This window comes from Schistocerca americana, chromosome 9 (assembly GCF_021461395.2).
Source record: "Schistocerca americana isolate TAMUIC-IGC-003095 chromosome 9, iqSchAmer2.1, whole genome shotgun sequence".
NCBI classification, from domain to species: domain Eukaryota; kingdom Metazoa; phylum Arthropoda; class Insecta; order Orthoptera; family Acrididae; genus Schistocerca; species Schistocerca americana.
The window spans coordinates 213,533,894-213,551,707 of NC_060127.1; positions in this window are offsets into that span (position 1 = coordinate 213,533,894).

The window sequence follows — 17,814 nt, forward strand, 5'->3', positions numbered from 1 at the left end:
TAACTATGTCTCTCTTAAGGTAGCCAAATGCCTCGTCATCCGGCGAAGTACATTTCCTTACTCGAGAAACTCGTAGTGGGAATAACTGTGACGACGTTAAGGTGGACATACAGGGGCACATCGGTTCTGTAGGACTAGCCATAGCAAGAATGGTAAAGGCCTAAGGAAATGGGAGCAGCCAGCAGGAGTAACTATGACTCGCTTAAGGTAGCCAAATGCCTCGTCACTCTTCGAAATTTATTTTAAAACTCGAGGATATCGTCGTTGGTGTACTCAGACAACGTTAAGGTGGACATGCTGTACCATTTTGCTTCTTCAGGACTGGCCCCAATACGAATTAAAGAGAGGAAAGATTGAAAGAAGGAGGAGCAGCGGGCAGCAGTAACTATGACTCTCTTAAGGTAGCCAAATGCCTCGTCACTCTGCGAAGTTTATTTGAAAACTCGTTAATATCGTCGTTTTTGTAACTCAGACAACGTTAAGGTGGACATGTTGCAGCAATTCGCTTCTGCTTGGACATTCCGCAGTACGCATTAAAGAGAGGAAAGATTCAAAAGAAGGGGAGCATCTGGCTGCAGTAACTATGACTCTCTTAAAGTAGCCAAATGCCTCGTCATCCGTCGAAGTACATTTGCTAACTTGAGAAACTCGTAGTGGGAGTAACTGTGACGACGTTAAGGTGGACATACAGTGGCATATCGGTTCTGTAGGACTGGCCATAGCGAGAATGATTAAGGCCTAAAGAAATGGGAGCAGCCGGCCGGAATAACTATGACTCTCTTGAGGTAGCCAGATGCCTCGTCACTCTGCGAAATTTATTTGAAAACTCGTGGATATTGTCGTTGGAGTAACTCAGACAACGTTATGGTGGACATGCTGTACCATTTCGCTTCTGCAGGACTGGCCGCAATACGAATTAAAGAGAGGAAAGACTCAAAGAAGGGGGAGCAGCGGGCAGCAGTAACTATGACTCTCTTAAGGTATCCAAATGCCTCGTCACTCTGAGAAATTTATTTGAAAATTCGTCGATAAAGTCGTTGGAGTAACTCAGATAACGTTAAGGTGGACATGCTATACCATTTCCCTTCTACGGGACTGGCCGCAATACGAATTAAAGAGAGGAAAGATTTAAAGAAGGGGGAGCAGCAGGCAGCAGTAACTATGACTCGCTTAAGGTAGCCAAATATCTCGTCAATCTGCGAAATTTATTTAAAAACTCGAGGATATCGTCGTTGGAGTAACTCAGACAACGTTAAGGTGGACATGCTGTACCATTTCGCTTCTGCAGGACTGGCCGCAATACGAATGAAAGAGAGGAAAGATTCAAAGAAGGGGGTGCAGCGGGCAGCAGTAACTATGACTCTCTTAAGGTAGCCAAATGCCTCGTCACTCTGCGAAATTTATTTGAATACTCGTGGATATTGTCGTTATAGTAACTCAGTCAACGTTAAGGTGGACATGTTGCAGCATTTCGCATCTGCTTGGATATTCCGCAGTACGTATTAAAGAGAGGAAAGATTCAAAGGAAGCGGAGCATCTGGCTGCAGTAACTATGACTCCCTTAAGGTAGCCAAATGCCTCGTCATCCGGCGAAGTACATTTGCTAACTCGAGAAACTCGTAGTGGGAATAACTGTGACGACGTTAAGGTGGACATACAGTGGCATATCGGTTCTGTAGGACTGGCCATAGCAAGAATGATAAAGGCCTAAAGAAATGGGAGCAGCCGGCAGAAGTAACTATGACTCTCTTAAGGTAGCCAAATGCCTCGTCACTCTGCGAAATTTATTTGAAAACTCGAGGATATCGTCGTTGGAGTAACTCAGACAACGTTATGGTGGACATGCTGTACCATTTCGCTTCTGCAGGACTGGCCGCAATACGAATTAAAGAGATGAAAGATTCAAAGAAGGGGGAGGAGCAGGCAGCTGTTACTATGACTCGCTTAAGGTAGCCAAATGCCTCATCACTCTGCGAAATTTATTTGAAAACTCGTTAATATCATCGTTTTAGTAACTCAGACAACGTTAAGGTGGACATGTTGCAGCAATTCGCTTCTGCTTGGACATTCCGCAGTACGCATTAAAGAGAGGAAAGATTCAAAAGAAGGGGAGCATCTGGCTGCAGTAACTATGATTCTCTTAAAGTAGCCAAATGCCTCGTCATCCGTCGAAGTACATTTGCTAACTCGAGAAACTCGTAGTGGGAGTAACTGTGACGACGTTAAGGTGGACATACAGTGGCATATCGGTTCTGTAGGACTGGCCATAGCAACAATGATAAAGGCCTAAAGAAATGGGAGCAGCCGGCAGGAGGACTCTGTTAAGGTAGCCAAATGCCTCGTCACTCTGCGAAATTTATTTGAAAACTCGAGGATATCGTCGTTGGAGTAACTGAGGCAACGTTAAGGTGGACATGCTGTACAATTTCGCTTCTGCAGGACTGGCCGCAATACGAATCAAAGAGAGGAAAGATTCAAAGAAGGGGGAGCAGCGGGCAGCAGTAACTATGACTCTCTTAAGGTAGCCAAATGCCTCATCACTCTGAGAAATTTATTTGAAAATTCGTCGATATCCTCGTTGGAGTAACTCAGACAACGTTACGGTGGACAAGTTGCTGCATTTCGCTTCTGCTTGGACATTCCGCAGTACATATTAAAGAGAGGAAAGATTCAAAGGAAGCGGAGCATCTGGCTGCAGTAACTATGACTCCCTTAAGGTAGCCAAATGCCTCGTCATCCGGCGAAGTAAATTTGCTAACTCGAGAAACTCGTAGTGGGAATAACTGTGACGACGTTAAGGTGGACATACAGTGGCATATCGGATCTGTAGGACTGGCCATAGCAAGAATAATAAAGGGCTAAAGAAATGGGAGTAGCCGGCAGGAGTAACTATGACTCTCTTAAGGTACCTAAATGCCTCGTCACTCTGCGAAATTTATTTGAAAACTCGAGGATATCGTCGTTGGAGTAACTCAGACAACTTTATGGTGCACATGCTGTACCATTTCGCTTCTGCAGGACTGGCCGCAATACGAATTAAAGAGAGGAAAGATTCAAAGAAGGGGGAGCAGCGGGCAGCAGTAGCTATGACTCTCTTAAGGTAGCCAAATGCCTCGTCACTCTGCGAAATTTATTTGAGAACTCGTCGACATCGTCGTTGGAGTAACTCAGACAACGTTAGGGTGGACAAGTTGCAGCATTTCGCTTCTGATTGGACATTCCGCAGTACGAATGAAAGACAGGAAATATTCAAAGGAAGGGGAGCATCTGGTTGCAGTAACTATGACTCTTTTAATGTAGCCAAATGCCTCGTCATCCGGCGAAGTACATTTCCTTACTCGAGAAACTCGTAGTGGGAATAACTGTGACGACGTTAAGGTGGACATACAGGGGCACATCGGTTCTGTAGGACTAGCCATAGCAAGAATGGTAAAGGCCTAAGGAAATGGGAGCAGCCAGCAGGAGTAACTATGACTCTTTTAAGGTAGCCAAATGCCTCGTCACTCTTCGAAATTTATTTGAAAACTCGAGGATATCGTCGTTGGTGTACTCAGACAACGTTAACGTGGACATGCTGTACCATTTTGCTTCTTCAGGACTGGCCGCAATACGAATTAAAGAGAGGAGAGATTGAAAGAAGGAGGAGCAGCGGGCAGCAGTAACTATGACTCTCTTCAGGTAGCCAAATGCCTCGTCACTCTACGAAATTTATTTGAAAACTCGAGGACATCGTCGTTGGAGTAACTCAGACAACGTTAAGTAGAACAAGTTGCAGCATATCGCTTCTGATTGGACATTCCGCAGTACGAATTAAAGAGAGGAAATAATCAAAGGAAGGGGAGCATCTGGCTGCAGTAACTATGTCTCTCTTAAGGTAGCCAAATGCCTCGTCTTCCGGCGAAGTACATTTCCTTACTCGAGAAACTCGTAGTGGGAATAACTGTGACGACGTTAAGGTGGACATACAGGGGCACATCGGTTCTGTAGGACTATCCATAGCAAGAATGGTAAAGGCCTAAGGAAATGGGAGCAGCCAGCAGGAGTAACTATGACTCGCTTAAGGTAGCCAAATGCCTCGTCACTCTTCGAAATTTATTTTAAAACTCGAGGATATCGTCGTTGGTGTACTCAGACAACGTTAAGGTGGACATGCTGTACCATTTTGCTTCTTCAGGACTGGCCGCAATACGAATTAAAGAGAGGAAAGATTGAAAGAAGGAGGAGCAGCGGGCAGCAGTAACTATGACTCTCTCAAGGTAGCCAAATGCCTCGTCACTCTGCGAAATTTATTTGAAAACTCGTGGATATCGTCGTTGGAGTAACTCAGACAACTTTATGGTGCACATTCTGTACAATTTCGCTTCTGCAGGACTGGCCGCAATACGAATTAAAGAGAGGAAAGACTCAAAGAAGGGGGAGCAGCGGGCAGCAGTAACTATGACTCTCTTAAGGTATCCAAATGCCTCGTCACTCTGAGAAATTTATTTGAAAATTCGTCGATAAAGTCGTTGGAGTAACTCAGACAACGTTAAGGTGGACATGCTATACCATTTCCCTTCTACGGGACTGGCCGCAATACGAATTAAAGAGAGGAAAGATTTAAAGAAGGGGGAGCAGCAGGCAGCAGTAACTATGACTCGCTTAAGGTAGCCAAATATCTCGTCAATCTGCGAAATTTATTTGAAAACTCGAGGATACCGTCGTTGGAGTAACTCAGACAACGTTAAGGTGGACATGCTGTACTATGTCGCGTCTGCCGGACTGGCCGCAACATGAATTAAAGAGATGAAAGATTCAAAGAAGGGGGAGGAGCAGGCAGCTGTTACTATGACTCGCTTAAGGTAGCCAAATGCCTCATCACTCTGCGAAATTTATTTGAAAACTCGTTAATATCGTCGTTTTAGTAACTCAGACAACGTTAAGGTGGACATGTTGCAGCAATTCGCTTCTGCTTGGACATTCCGCAGTACGCATTAAAGAGAGGAAAGATTCAAAAGAAGGGGAGCATCTGGCTGCAGTAACTATGATTCTCTTAAAGTAGCCAAATGCCTCGTCATCCGTCGAAGTACATTTGCTAACTCGAGAAACTCGTAGTGGGAGTAACTGTGACGACGTTAAGGTGGACATACAGTGGCATATCGGTTCTGTAGGACTGGCCATAGCAACAATGATAAAGGCCTAAAGAAATGGGAGCAGCCGGCAGGAGTAACTATGACTCTGTTAAGGTAGCCAAATGCCTCGTCACTCTGCGAAATTTATTTGAAAACTCGAGGATATCGTCGTTGGAGTAACTCAGACAAAGTTAAGGTGGACATGCTGTACCATTTCGCTTCTGCAGGACTGGCCGCAATACGAATTAAAGAGAGGAAAGATTCAAAGAAGGGGGTGCAGCGGGCAGCAGTAACTATGACTCTCTTAAGGTAGCCAAATGCCTCGTCACTCTGCGAAATTTATTTGAATACTCGTGGATATTGTCGTTATAGTAACTCAGTCAACGTTAAGGTGGACATGTTGAAGCATTTCGCATCTGCTTGGACATTCCGCAGTACGTATTAAAGAGAGGAAAGATTCAAAGGAAGCGGAGCATCTGGCTGCAGTAACTATGACTCCCTTAAGGTAGCCAAATGCCTCGTCATCCGGCGAAGTACATTTGCTAACTCGAGAAACTCGTAGTGGGAATAACTGTGACGACGTTAAGGTGGACATACAGTGGCATATCGGTTCTGTAGGACTGGCCATAGCAACAATGATAAAGGACTAAAGAAATGGGAGCAGCCGGCAGGAGTAACTATGACTCTCTTAAGGTAGCCAAATGCCTCGTCACTCTGCGAAATTTATTTGAAAACTCGAGGAAATCGTCGTTGGAGTAACTCAGAATACGTTATGGTGGACATGCTGTACCATTTCGCTTCTGCAGGACTGGCCGCAATACGAATTAAAGAGATGAAAGATTCATAGAAGGGGGAGGAGCAGGCAGCTGTTACTATGACTCGCTTAAGGTAGCCAAATGCCTCATCACTCTGCGAAATTTATTTGAAAACTCGTTAATATCGTCGTTTTAGTAACTCAGACAACGTTAAGGTGGACATGTTGCAGCAATTCGCTTCTGCTTGGACATTCCGCAGTACGCATTAAAGAGAGGAAAGATTCAAAAGAAGGGGAGCATCTGGCTGCAGTAACTATGATTCTCTTAAAGTAGCCAAATGCCTCGTCATCCGTCGAAGTACATTTGCTAACTCGAGAAACTCGTAGTGGGAGTAACTGTGACGACGTTAAGGTGGACATACAGTGGCATATCGGTTCTGTAGGACTGGCCATAGCAACAATGATAAAGGCCTAAAGAAATGGGAGCAGCCGGCAGGAGTAACTATGACTCTGTTAAGGTAGCCAAATGCCTCGTCACTCTGCGAAATTTATTTGAAAACTCGAGGATATCGTCGTTGGAGTAACTGAGGCAACGTTAAGGTGGACATGCTGTACAATTTCGCTTCTGCAGGACTGGCCGCAATACGAATTAAAGAGAGGAAAGATTCAAAGAAGGGGGAGCAGCGGGCAGCAGTAACTATGACTCTCTTAAGGTAGCCAAATGCCTCATCACTCTGAGAAATTTTTGTTGAAAATTCGTCGATATCCTCGTTGGAGTAACTCAGACAACGTTACGGTGGACAAGTTGCTGCATTTCGCTTCTGCTTGGACATTCCGCAGTACATATTAAAGAGAGGAAAGATTCAAAGGAAGCGGAGCATCTGGCTGCAGTAACTATGACTCCCTTAAGGTAGCCAAATGCCTCGTCATCATGCGAAGTACATTTGCTAACTCGAGAAACTCGTAGTGGGAATAACTGTGACGACGTTAAGGTGGACATACAGTGGCATATCGGATCTGTAGGACTGGCCATAGCAAGAATGATAAAGGGCTAAAGAAATGGGAGTAGCCGGCACGAGTAACTATGACTCCCTTAAGGTAACCAAATTCCTCGTCACTCTGCGAAATTTATTTGAAAACTCGAGGATATCGTCGTTGGAGTAACTCAGACAACTTTATGGTGATCATGCTGTACCATTTCGTTTCTGCTGGACTGGCCGCAATACGAATTAAAGAGAGGAAAGATTCAAAGAAGGGGGAGCAGCGGGCAGCAGTAGCTATGACTCTCTTAAGGTAGCCAAATGCCTCGTCACTCTGCGAAATTTATTTGAATACTCGTGGATATTGTCGTTATAGTAACTCAGTCAACGTTAAGGTGGACATGTTGCAGCATTTCGCATCTGCTTGGACATTCCGCAGTACGTATTAAAGAGAGGAAAGATTCAAAGGAAGCGGAGCATCTGGCTGCAGTAACTATGACTCCCTTAAGGAAACCAAATGCCTCGTCATCCGGCGAAGTACATTTGCTAACTCGAGAAACTCGTAGTGGGAATAACTGTGACGACGTTAAGGTGGACATACAGTGGCATATCGGTTCTGTAGGACTGGCCATAGCAACAATGATAAAGGCCTAAAGAAATGGGAGCAGCCGGCAGGAGTAACTATGACTCTCTTAAGGTAGCCAAATGCCTCGTCACTCTGCGAAATTTATTTGAAAACTCGAGGAAATCGTCGTTGGAGTAACTCAGACAACGTTATGGTGGACATGCTGTACCATTTCGCTTCTGCAGGACTGGCCGCAATACGAATTAAAGAGATGAAAGATTCAAAGAAGGGGGAGGAGCAGGCAGCTGTTACTATGACTCGCTTAAGGTAGCCAAATGCCTCATCACTCTGCGAAATTTATTTGAAAACTCGTTAATATCGTCGTTTTAGTAACTCAGACAACGTTAAGGTGGACATGTTGCAGCAATTCGCTTCTGCTTGGACATTCCGCAGTACGCATTAAAGAGAGGAAAGTTTCAAAAGAAGGGGAGCATCTGGCTGCAGTAACTATGATTCTCTTAAAGTAGCCAAATGCCTCGTCATCCGTCGAAGTACTTTTGCTAACTCGAGAGACTCGTAGTGGGAGTAACTGTGACGACGTTAAGGTGGACATACAGTGGCATATCGGTTCTGTAGGACTGGCCATAGCAACAATGATAAAGGCCTAAAGAAATTGGAGCAGCCGGCAGGAGGACTCTGTTAAGGTAGCCAAATGCCTCGTCACTCTGCGAAATTTATTTGAAAACTCGAGGATATCGTCGTTGGAGTAACTCAGACAACTTTATGGTGCACATGCTGTACCATTTCGCTTCTGCAGGACTGGCCGCAATACGAATTAAAGAGAGGAAAGATTCAAAGAAGGGGGAGCAGCGGGCAGCAGTAGCTATGACTCTCTTAAGGTAGCCAAATGCCTCGTCACTCTGCGAAATTTATTTGAGAACTCGTCGATATCGTCGTTGGAGTAACTCAGACAACGTTAAGGTGGACAAGTTGCAGCATTTCGCTTCTGATTGGACATTCCGCAGTACGAATAAAAGACAGGAAATATTCAAAGGAAGGGGAGCATCTGGCTGCAGTACTATGACTCTTTTAAGGTAGCCAAATGCCTCGTCATCCGGCGAAGTACATTTCCTTACTCGAGAAACTCGTAGTGGGAATAACTGTGACGACGTTAAGGTGGACATACAGGGGCACATCGGTTCTGTAGGACTAGCCATAGCAAGAATGGTAAAGGCCTAAGGAAATGGGAGCAGCCAGCAGGAGTAACTATGACTCTCTTAAGGTAGCCAAATGCCTCGTCACTCTTCGAAATTTATTTGAAAACTCGAGGATATCGTCGTTGGTGTACTCAGACAACGTTAAGGTGGACATGCTGTACCATTTTGCTTCTTCAGGACTGGCCGCAATACGAATTAAAGAGAGGAGAGATTGAAAGAAGGAGGAGCAGCGGGCAGCAGTAACTATGACTCTCTTCAGGCAGCCAAATGCCTCGTCACTCTACGAAATTTATTTGAAAACTCGAGGACATCGTCGTTGGAGTAACTCAGACAACGTTAAGGTGGACAAGTTGCAGCATATCGCTTCTGATTGGACATTCCGCAGTACGAATTAAAGAGAGGAAATAATCAAAGGAAGGGGAGCATCTGGCTGCAGTAACTATGTCTCTCTTAAGGTAGCCAAATGCCTCGTCATCCGGCGAAGTACATTTCCTTACTCGAGAAACTCGTAGAGGGAATAACTGTGACGACGTTAAGGTGGACATACAGGGGCACATCGGTTCTGTAGGACTATCCATAGCAAGAATGGTAAAGGCCTAAGGAAATGGGAGCAGCCAGCAGGAGTAACTATGACTCGCTTAAGGTAGCCAAATGCCTCGTCACTCTTCGAAATTTATTTTAAAACTCGAGGATATCGTCGTTGGTGTACTCAGACAACGTTAAGGTGGACATGCTGTACCATTTTGCTTCTTCAGGACTGGCCGCAATACGAATTAAAGAGAGGAAAGATTGAACGAAGGAGGAGCAGCGGGCAGCAGTAACTATGACTCTCTCAAGGTAGCCAAATGCCTCGTCACTCTGCGAAGTTTATTTGAAAACTCGTTAATATCGTCGTTTTAGTAACTCAGACAACGTTAAGGTGGACATGTTGCAGCAATTGGCTTCTGCTTGGACATTCCGCAGTACGCATTAAAGAGAGGAAAGATTCAAAAGAAGGGGAGCATCTAGCTGCAGTAACTATGACTCTCTTAAAGTAGCCAAATGCCTCGTCATCCGTCGAAGTACATTTGCTAACTCGAGAAACTCGTAGTGGGAGTAACTGTGACGACGTTAAGGTGGACATACAGTGGCATATCGGTTCTGTAGGACTGGCCATAGCGAGAATGATTAAGGCCTAAAGAAATGGGAGCAGCCAGCCGGAATAACTATGACTCTCTTAAGGTAGCCAAATGCCTCGTCACTCTGCGAAATTTATTTGAAAACTCGTGGATATCGTCGTTGGAGTAACTCAGACAACTTTATGGTGCACATTCTGTACCATTTCGCTTCTGCAGGACTGGCCGCAATACGAATTAAAGAGAGGAAAGACTCAAAGTAGGGGGAGCAGCGGGCAGCAGTAACTATGACTCTCTTAAGGTATCCAAATGCCTCGTCACTCTGAGAAATTTATTTGAAAATTGGTCGATAAAGTCGTTGGAGTAACTCAGACAACGTTAAGGTGGACATGCTATACCATTTCCCTTCTACGGGACTGGCCGCAATACGAATTAAAGAGAGGAAAGATTTAAAGAAGGGGGAGCAACAGGCAGCAGTAACTATGACTCGCTTAAGGTAGCCAAATATCTCGTGAATCTGCGAAATTTATTTGAAAACTCGAGGATACCGTCGTTGGAGTAACTCAGACAACGTTAAGGTGGACATGCTGTACTATGTCACGTCTGCCGGACTGGCCGCAACATGAATTAAAGAGAGAAAAGATTCAAAGAACGGGGAGCAGCGGGCAGCAGTAGCTATGACTCTCTTAAGGTAGCCAAATGCCTCGTCACTCTGCGAAATTTATTTGAGAACTTGTCGATATCGTCGTTGGAGTAACTCAGACAACGTTAAGGTGGACAAGTTGCAGCATTTCGCTTCTGATTGGACATTCCGCAGTACGAATAAAAGAGAGGAAATATTCAAAGGAAGGGGAGCATCTGGCTGCAGTAACTATGACTCTTTTAAGGTAGCCAAATGCCTCGTCATCCGGCGAAGTACATTTGCTAACTCGAGAAACTCGTAGTGGGAATAACTGTGACGACGTTAAGGTGGACATACAGTGGCACATCGGTTCGGTAGGACTAGCCATAGCAAGAATGGTAAAGGCCTAAAGAAATGGGAGCAGCCAGCAGGAGTAACTACGACTCTCTTAAGGTAGCCAAATGCCTCGTCACTCTGCGAAATTTATTTGAAAACTCGAGGATATCGTCGTTGGAGTAACTCAGACAACGTTAAGGTGGACATGCTGTACCATTTCGCTTCTGCAGGACTGGCCGCAATACGAATTAAAGAGAGGAAAGATTCAAAGAAGGGGGTGCAGCGGGCAGCAGTAACTATGACTCTCTTAAGGTAGCCAAATGCCTCGTCACTCTGCGAAATTTATTTGAAAACTCGAGGAAATCGTCGTTGGAGTAACTCAGACAACGTTATGGTGGACATGCTGTACCATTTCGCTTCTGCAGGACTGGCCGCAATACGAATTAAAGAGATGAAAGTCTCAAAGAAGGGGGAGGAGCAGGCAGCTGTTACTATGACTCGCTTAAGATAGCCAAATGCCTCATCACTCTGCGAAATTTATTTGAAAACTCGTTAATATCGTCGTTTTAGTAACTCAGACAACGTTAAGGTGGACATGTTGCAGCAATTCGCTTCTGCTTGGACATTCCGCAGTACGCATTAAAGAGAGGAAAGATTCAAAAGAAGGGGAGCATCTGGCTGCAGTAACTATGATTCTCTTAAAGTAGCCAAATGCCTCGTCATCCGTCGAAGTACATTTGCTAACTCGAGAAACTCGTAGTGGGAGTAACTGTGACGACGTTAAGGTGGACATACAGTGGCATATCGGTTCTGTAGGACTGGCCATAGCAACAATGATAAAGGCCTAAAGAAATGGGAGCAGCCGGCAGGAGTAACTATGACTCTGTTAAGGTAGCCAAATGCCTCGTCACTCTGCGAAATTTATTTGAAAACTCGAGGATATCGTCGTTGGAGTAACTGAGGCAACGTTAAGGTGGACATGCTGTACAATTTCGCTTCTGCAGGACTGGCCGCAATACGAATTAAAGAGAGGAAAGATTCAAAGAAGGGGGAGCAGCGGGCAGCAGTAACTATGACTCTCTTAAGGTAGCCAAATGCCTCATCACTCTGAGAAATTTATTTGAAAATTCGTCGATATCCTCGTTGGAGTAACTCAGACAACGTTACGGTGGACAAGTTGCTGCATTTCGCTTCTGCTTGGACATTCCGCAGTACATATTAAAGAGAGGAAAGATTCAAAGGAAGCGGAGCATCTGGCTGCAGTAACTATGACTCCCTTAAGGTAGCCAAATGCCTCGTCATCCGGCGAAGTACATTTGCTAACTCGAGAAACTCGTAGTGGGAATAACTGTGACGACGTTAAGGTGGACATACAGTGGCATATCGGATCTGTAGGACTGGCCATAGCAAGAATGATAAAGGGCTAAAGAAATGGGAGTAGCCGGCAGGAGTAACTATGACTCTCTTAAGGTAACCAAATTCCTCGTCACTCTGCGAAATTTATTTGAAAACTCGAGGATACCGTCGTTGGAGTAACTCAGACAACGTTAAGGTGGACATGCTATACCATTTCGCTTCTACGGGACTGGCCGCAATACGAATTAAAGAGAGGAAAGATTCAAAGAAGGGGGAGCAGCGGGCAGCAGTAACTATGACTCGATTAAGGTAGCCAAATATCTCGTCAATCTGCGAAATTTTGTTTGAAAACTCGTCGATATCGTCTTTGGAGTAACTCAGACAATGTTATGGTGGACAAGTTGCAGCATTTCGCTCCTGCTTGGACATTCCGCAGTACGAATTAAAGAGAGCAAAGATTCAAAGAAGGGGGAGCAGCGGGCAGCAGTAACTATGACTCGCTTAAGGTAGCCAAATATCTCGTCAATCTGCGAAATTTATTTGAAAACTCGTCGATATCGTCGTTGGAGTAACTCAGACAATGCTAAGGTGGACAAGTTGCAGCATTTCGCTTCTGTTTGGACGTTCCGCAGTACGAATTAAAGAAAGGAAAGATTCAAAGGAAGGGGAGCATCTGACTGCAGTAACTATGTCTCTCTTAAGGTAGCCAAATGCCTCGTCATCCGGCGAAGTACATTTGATAACTCGAGAAACTCGTAGTGGGAGTAATTGTGACCACGTTAAGGTGGACATACTGTGGCATATCGGTTCTGTAGGACTGGCCATAGCAAGAATGATACAGCCGTAAAGAAATGGGTGCAGCCGGCAAGAGTAACTATGACTCTCTTAAGGTAGCCAAATGCCTCGTCACTCTGCGAAATTTATTTGAAAACTCGAGAATACCGTCGTTGGAGTAACTCAGACAACGTTAAGGTGGACATGCTGTACCATTTCGCTTCTGCCGGACTGGTCGCAACACGAATTAAAGAGAGGAAAGATTCAAAGAAGGGGGAGCAGCGGGCAGCAGTAGCTATGACTCTCTTAAGGTAGCCAAATGCCTCGTCACTCTGCGAAATTTATTTGAGAACTCGTCGATATCGTCGTTGGAGTAACTCAGACAACGTTAAGGTGGACAAGTTGCAGCATTTCGCTTCTGATTGGACATTCCGCAGTACGAATTAAAGAGAGGGAAGATTCAAAGGAAGGGGAGCATCTGGCTGCAGTAACTATGACTCTCTTAAGGTAGCCAAATCCCTCGTCATCCAGCGAAGTACATTTGCTAACTCGAGAAACTCGTAGTGGGAGTAACTGTGACGACGTTAAGGTGGACATACAGTGGCATATCGGTTCTGTAGGACTGGCCATAGCAAGAATTATAAAGGCCTAAAGCAATGGGAGCAGCCGGCAGGAGAAACTATGACCCTCTTAAGGTAGCCAAATGCCTCGTCACTCTGCGAAATTTATTTGAAAACTCGTGGATATCGTCGTTGGAGTAACTCAGACAACTTTATGGTGCACATGCTGTACCATTTCGCTTCTGCAGGACTGGCCGCAATACGAATTAAAGAGAGGAAAGATTCAAAGAAGGGGGAGCAGCACGCAGCAGTTACTATGACTCTCTTAAGGTATCCAAATGCCTCGTCACTCTGAGAAATTTATTTGAAAATTCGTCGTTATCGTCGTTGGAGTAACTCAGACAACGTTACGGTGGACAAGTTGCAGCATTTCGCTTCTGCTTGGACATTCCGCAGTACGTATTAAAGAGAGGAAAGATTCAAAGGAAGGGGAGCATCTGGCTGCAGTAACTATGACTCTCTTAAGGTAGCCAAATCCCTCGTCATCCAGCGAAGTACATTTGCTAACTCGAGAAACTCGTAGTGGGAGTAACTGTGACGACGTTAAGGTGGACATACAGTGGCATATCGGTTCTGTAGGACTGGCCATAGCAACAATGATAAAGGCCTAAAGAAATGGGAGCAGCCGGCAGGAGTAACTATGACTCTGTTAAGGTAGCCAAATGCCTCGTCACTCTGCGAAATTTATTTGAAAACTCGAGGATATCGTCGTTGGAGTAACTGAGGCAACGTTAAGGTGGACATGCTGTACAATTTCGCTTCTGCAGGACTGGCCGCAATACGAATTAAAGAGAGGAAAGATTCAAAGAAGGGGGAGCAGCGGGCAGCAGTAACTATGACTCTCTTAAGGTAGCCAAATGCCTCATCACTCTGAGAAATTTATTTGAAAATTCGTCGATATCCTCGTTGGAGTAACTCAGACAACGTTACGGTGGACAAGTTGCTGCATTTCGCTTCTGCTTGGACATTCCGCAGTACATATTAAAGAGAGGAAAGATTCAAAGGAAGCGGAGCATCTGGCTGCAGTAACTATGACTCCCTTAAGGTAGCCAAATGCCTCGTCATCCGGCGAAGTACATTTGCTAACTCGAGAAACTCGTAGTGGGAATAACTGTGACGACGTTAAGGTGGACATACAGTGGCATATCGGATCTGTAGGACTGGCCATAGCAAGAATGATAAAGGGCTAAAGAAATGGGAGTAGCCGGCAGGAGTAACTATGACTCTCTTAAGGTAACCAAATTCCTCGTCACTCTGCGAAATTTATTTGAAAACTCGAGGATACCGTCGTTGGAGTAACTCAGACAACGTTAAGGTGGACATGCTATACCATTTCGCTTCTACGGGACTGGCCGCAATACGAATTAAAGAGAGGAAAGATTCAAAGAAGGGGGAGCAGCGGGCAGCAGTAACTATGACTCGCTTAAGGTAGCCAAATATCTCGTCAATCTGCGAAATTTTGTTTGAAAACTCGTCGATATCGTCTTTGGAGTAACTCAGACAATGTTATGGTGGACAAGTTGCAGCATTTCGCTCCTGCTTGGACATTCCGCAGTACGAATTAAAGAGAGCAAAGATTCAAAGAAGGGGGAGCAGCGGGCAGCAGTAACTATGACTCGCTTAAGGTAGCCAAATATCTCGTCAATCTGCGAAATTTATTTGAAAACTCGTCGATATCGTCGTTGGAGTAACTCAGACAATGCTAAGGTGGACAAGTTGCAGCATTTCGCTTCTGTTTGGACGTTCGGCAGTACGAATTAAAGAAAGGAAAGATTCAAAGGAAGGGGAGCATCTGACTGCAGTAACTATGTCTCTCTTAAGGTAGCCAAATGCCTCGTCATCCGGCGAAGTACATTTGATAACTCGAGAAACTCGTAGTGGGAGTAATTGTGACCACGTTAAGGTGGACATACTGTGGCATATCGGTTCTGTAGGACTGGCCATAGCAAGAATGATACAGCCGTAAAGAAATGGGTGCAGCCGGCAAGAGTAACTATGACTCTCTTAAGGTAGCCAAATGCCTCGTCACTCTGCGAAATTTATTTGAAAACTCGAGAATACCGTCGTTGGAGTAACTCAGACAACGTTAAGGTGGACATGCTGTACCATTTCGCTTCTGCCGGACTGGTCGCAACACGAATTAAAGAGAGGAAAGATTCAAAGAAGGGGGAGCAGCGGGCAGCAGTAGCTATGACTCTCTTAAGGTAGCCAAATGCCTCGTCACTCTGCGAAATTTATTTGAGAACTCGTCGATATCGTCGTTGGAGTAACTCAGACAACGTTAAGGTGGACAAGTTGCAGCATTTCGCTTCTGATTGGACATTCCGCAGTACGAATTAAAGAGAGGGAAGATTCAAAGGAAGGGGAGCATCTGGCTGCAGTAACTATGACTCTCTTAAGGTAGCCAAATCCCTCGTCATCCAGCGAAGTACATTTGCTAACTCGAGAAACTCGTAGTGGGAGTAACTGTGACGACGTTAAGGTGGACATACAGTGGCATATCGGTTCTGTAGGACTGGCCATAGCAAGAATTATAAAGGCCTAAAGCAATGGGAGCAGCCGGCAGGAGAAACTATGACCCTCTTAAGGTAGCCAAATGCCTCGTCACTCTGCGAAATTTATTTGAAAACTCGTGGATATCGTCGTTGGAGTAACTCAGACAACTTTATGGTGCACATGCTGTACCATTTCGCTTCTGCAGGACTGGCCGCAATACGAATTAAAGAGAGGAAAGATTCAAAGAAGGGGGAGCAGCACGCAGCAGTTACTATTACTCTCTTAAGGTATCCAAATGCCTCGTCACTCTGAGAAATTTATTTGAAAATTCGTCGTTATCGTCGTTGGAGTAACTCAGACAACGTTACGGTGGACAAGTTGCAGCATTTCGCTTCTGCTTGGACATTCCGCAGTACGTATTAAAGAGAGGAAAGATTCAAAGGAAGGGGAGCATCTGGCTGCAGTAACTATGACTCCCTTAAGGTAGCCAAATGCCTCGTCATCCGGCGAAGTACATTTGCTAACTCGAGAAACTCGTAGTGGGAATAACTGTGACGTCGTTAAGGTGGACATACAGTGGCATATCGGATCTGTAGGACTGGCCATAGCAAGAGTGATAAAGGGCTAAAGAAATGGGAGTAGCCGGCAGGAGTAACTATGACTCTCTTAAGGTAACCAAATTCCTCGTCACTCTGCGAAATTTACTTGAAATCTCGAGGATATCGCCGTTGGAGTAACTCAGGCAACGTTAAGGTGGACATGCTATACCATTTCGCTTCTACGGGACTGGCCGCAATACGAATTAAAGAGAGGAAAGATTCAAAGAAGGGGGAGCAGCGGGCAGCAGTAACTATGACTCGCTTAAGGTAGCCAAATATCTCGTCAATCTGCGAAATTTATTTGAAAACTCTTCGATATCGTCGTTGGAGTAACTCAGACAATGTTAAGGTGGACAAGTTGCAGCATTTCGCTTCTGTTTGGACATTCCGCAGTACGAATTAAAGAGAGGAAAGATTCAAAGGAAGGGGAGCATCTGGCTGCAGTAACTATGCAGTAACTCCGTCTGATGCGGACCTGTGTGCTGGACGGGCGTCAGCGGGCTTTCCTTCCTCAGGATGGGATGCTGCACAATACGTTCTTGTTGGACTTGGCGATGACTCAGGCCAGGGCAAACTGTCGCTCCCTCTATGTTGCGTCCCTGGATGTGTCCAAGGCTTTCGACTCGCTAGACCATGGTGCCCTGAGGCCGGCCCTGAGGGCACATGGCCTGCCTGACGAGTTCATTGGATACGTCCTGGGATGCTATGAGGATGGGGTGACGATGATCTCTGGTCCTGGGATGTCGCTGGGTCCAGTGCGGCCTTCAAGGGGTGTTAGGCAGGGTGATCCTCTCTCTCCTATCCTTTTCAACCTCTCCTTAGACCTCATGCTTGCTCGCCTCCCAGATTACATTGGTGCCAATGTGATGGGACGACGTCTCAACGCTGCTGCTTTTGCTGACGACCTCCTGCTGTTCGCCGAGACCCCAGGAGGGCTCCAGGACCTTATTGATGCAGCAACATCTGCCCTTGGGGACCTTGGTCTCCAAGTCAATCCCGGAAAGTGCTTCACTCTCGCCCTGACGGCTTCTGGCCGTGAGAAGAAGATTAAGGTCGACGACACCACGACCTTCAGGGCTGGGTATACCATCCTCCCAGCCCTGGGGATCGAGAGCACTTTCCGGTATCTTGGCCTGGAGTTCTCCACGAGCGGACGTAGCCTCTTTCATCCGAGGCGGGAGGTCGAGCGACAGCTGACCGTCCTATCCAAGGCACCACTAAAGCCACAACAGCGTTTGCACGCCCTCAGAACCGTCGTCTTGCCAGGGA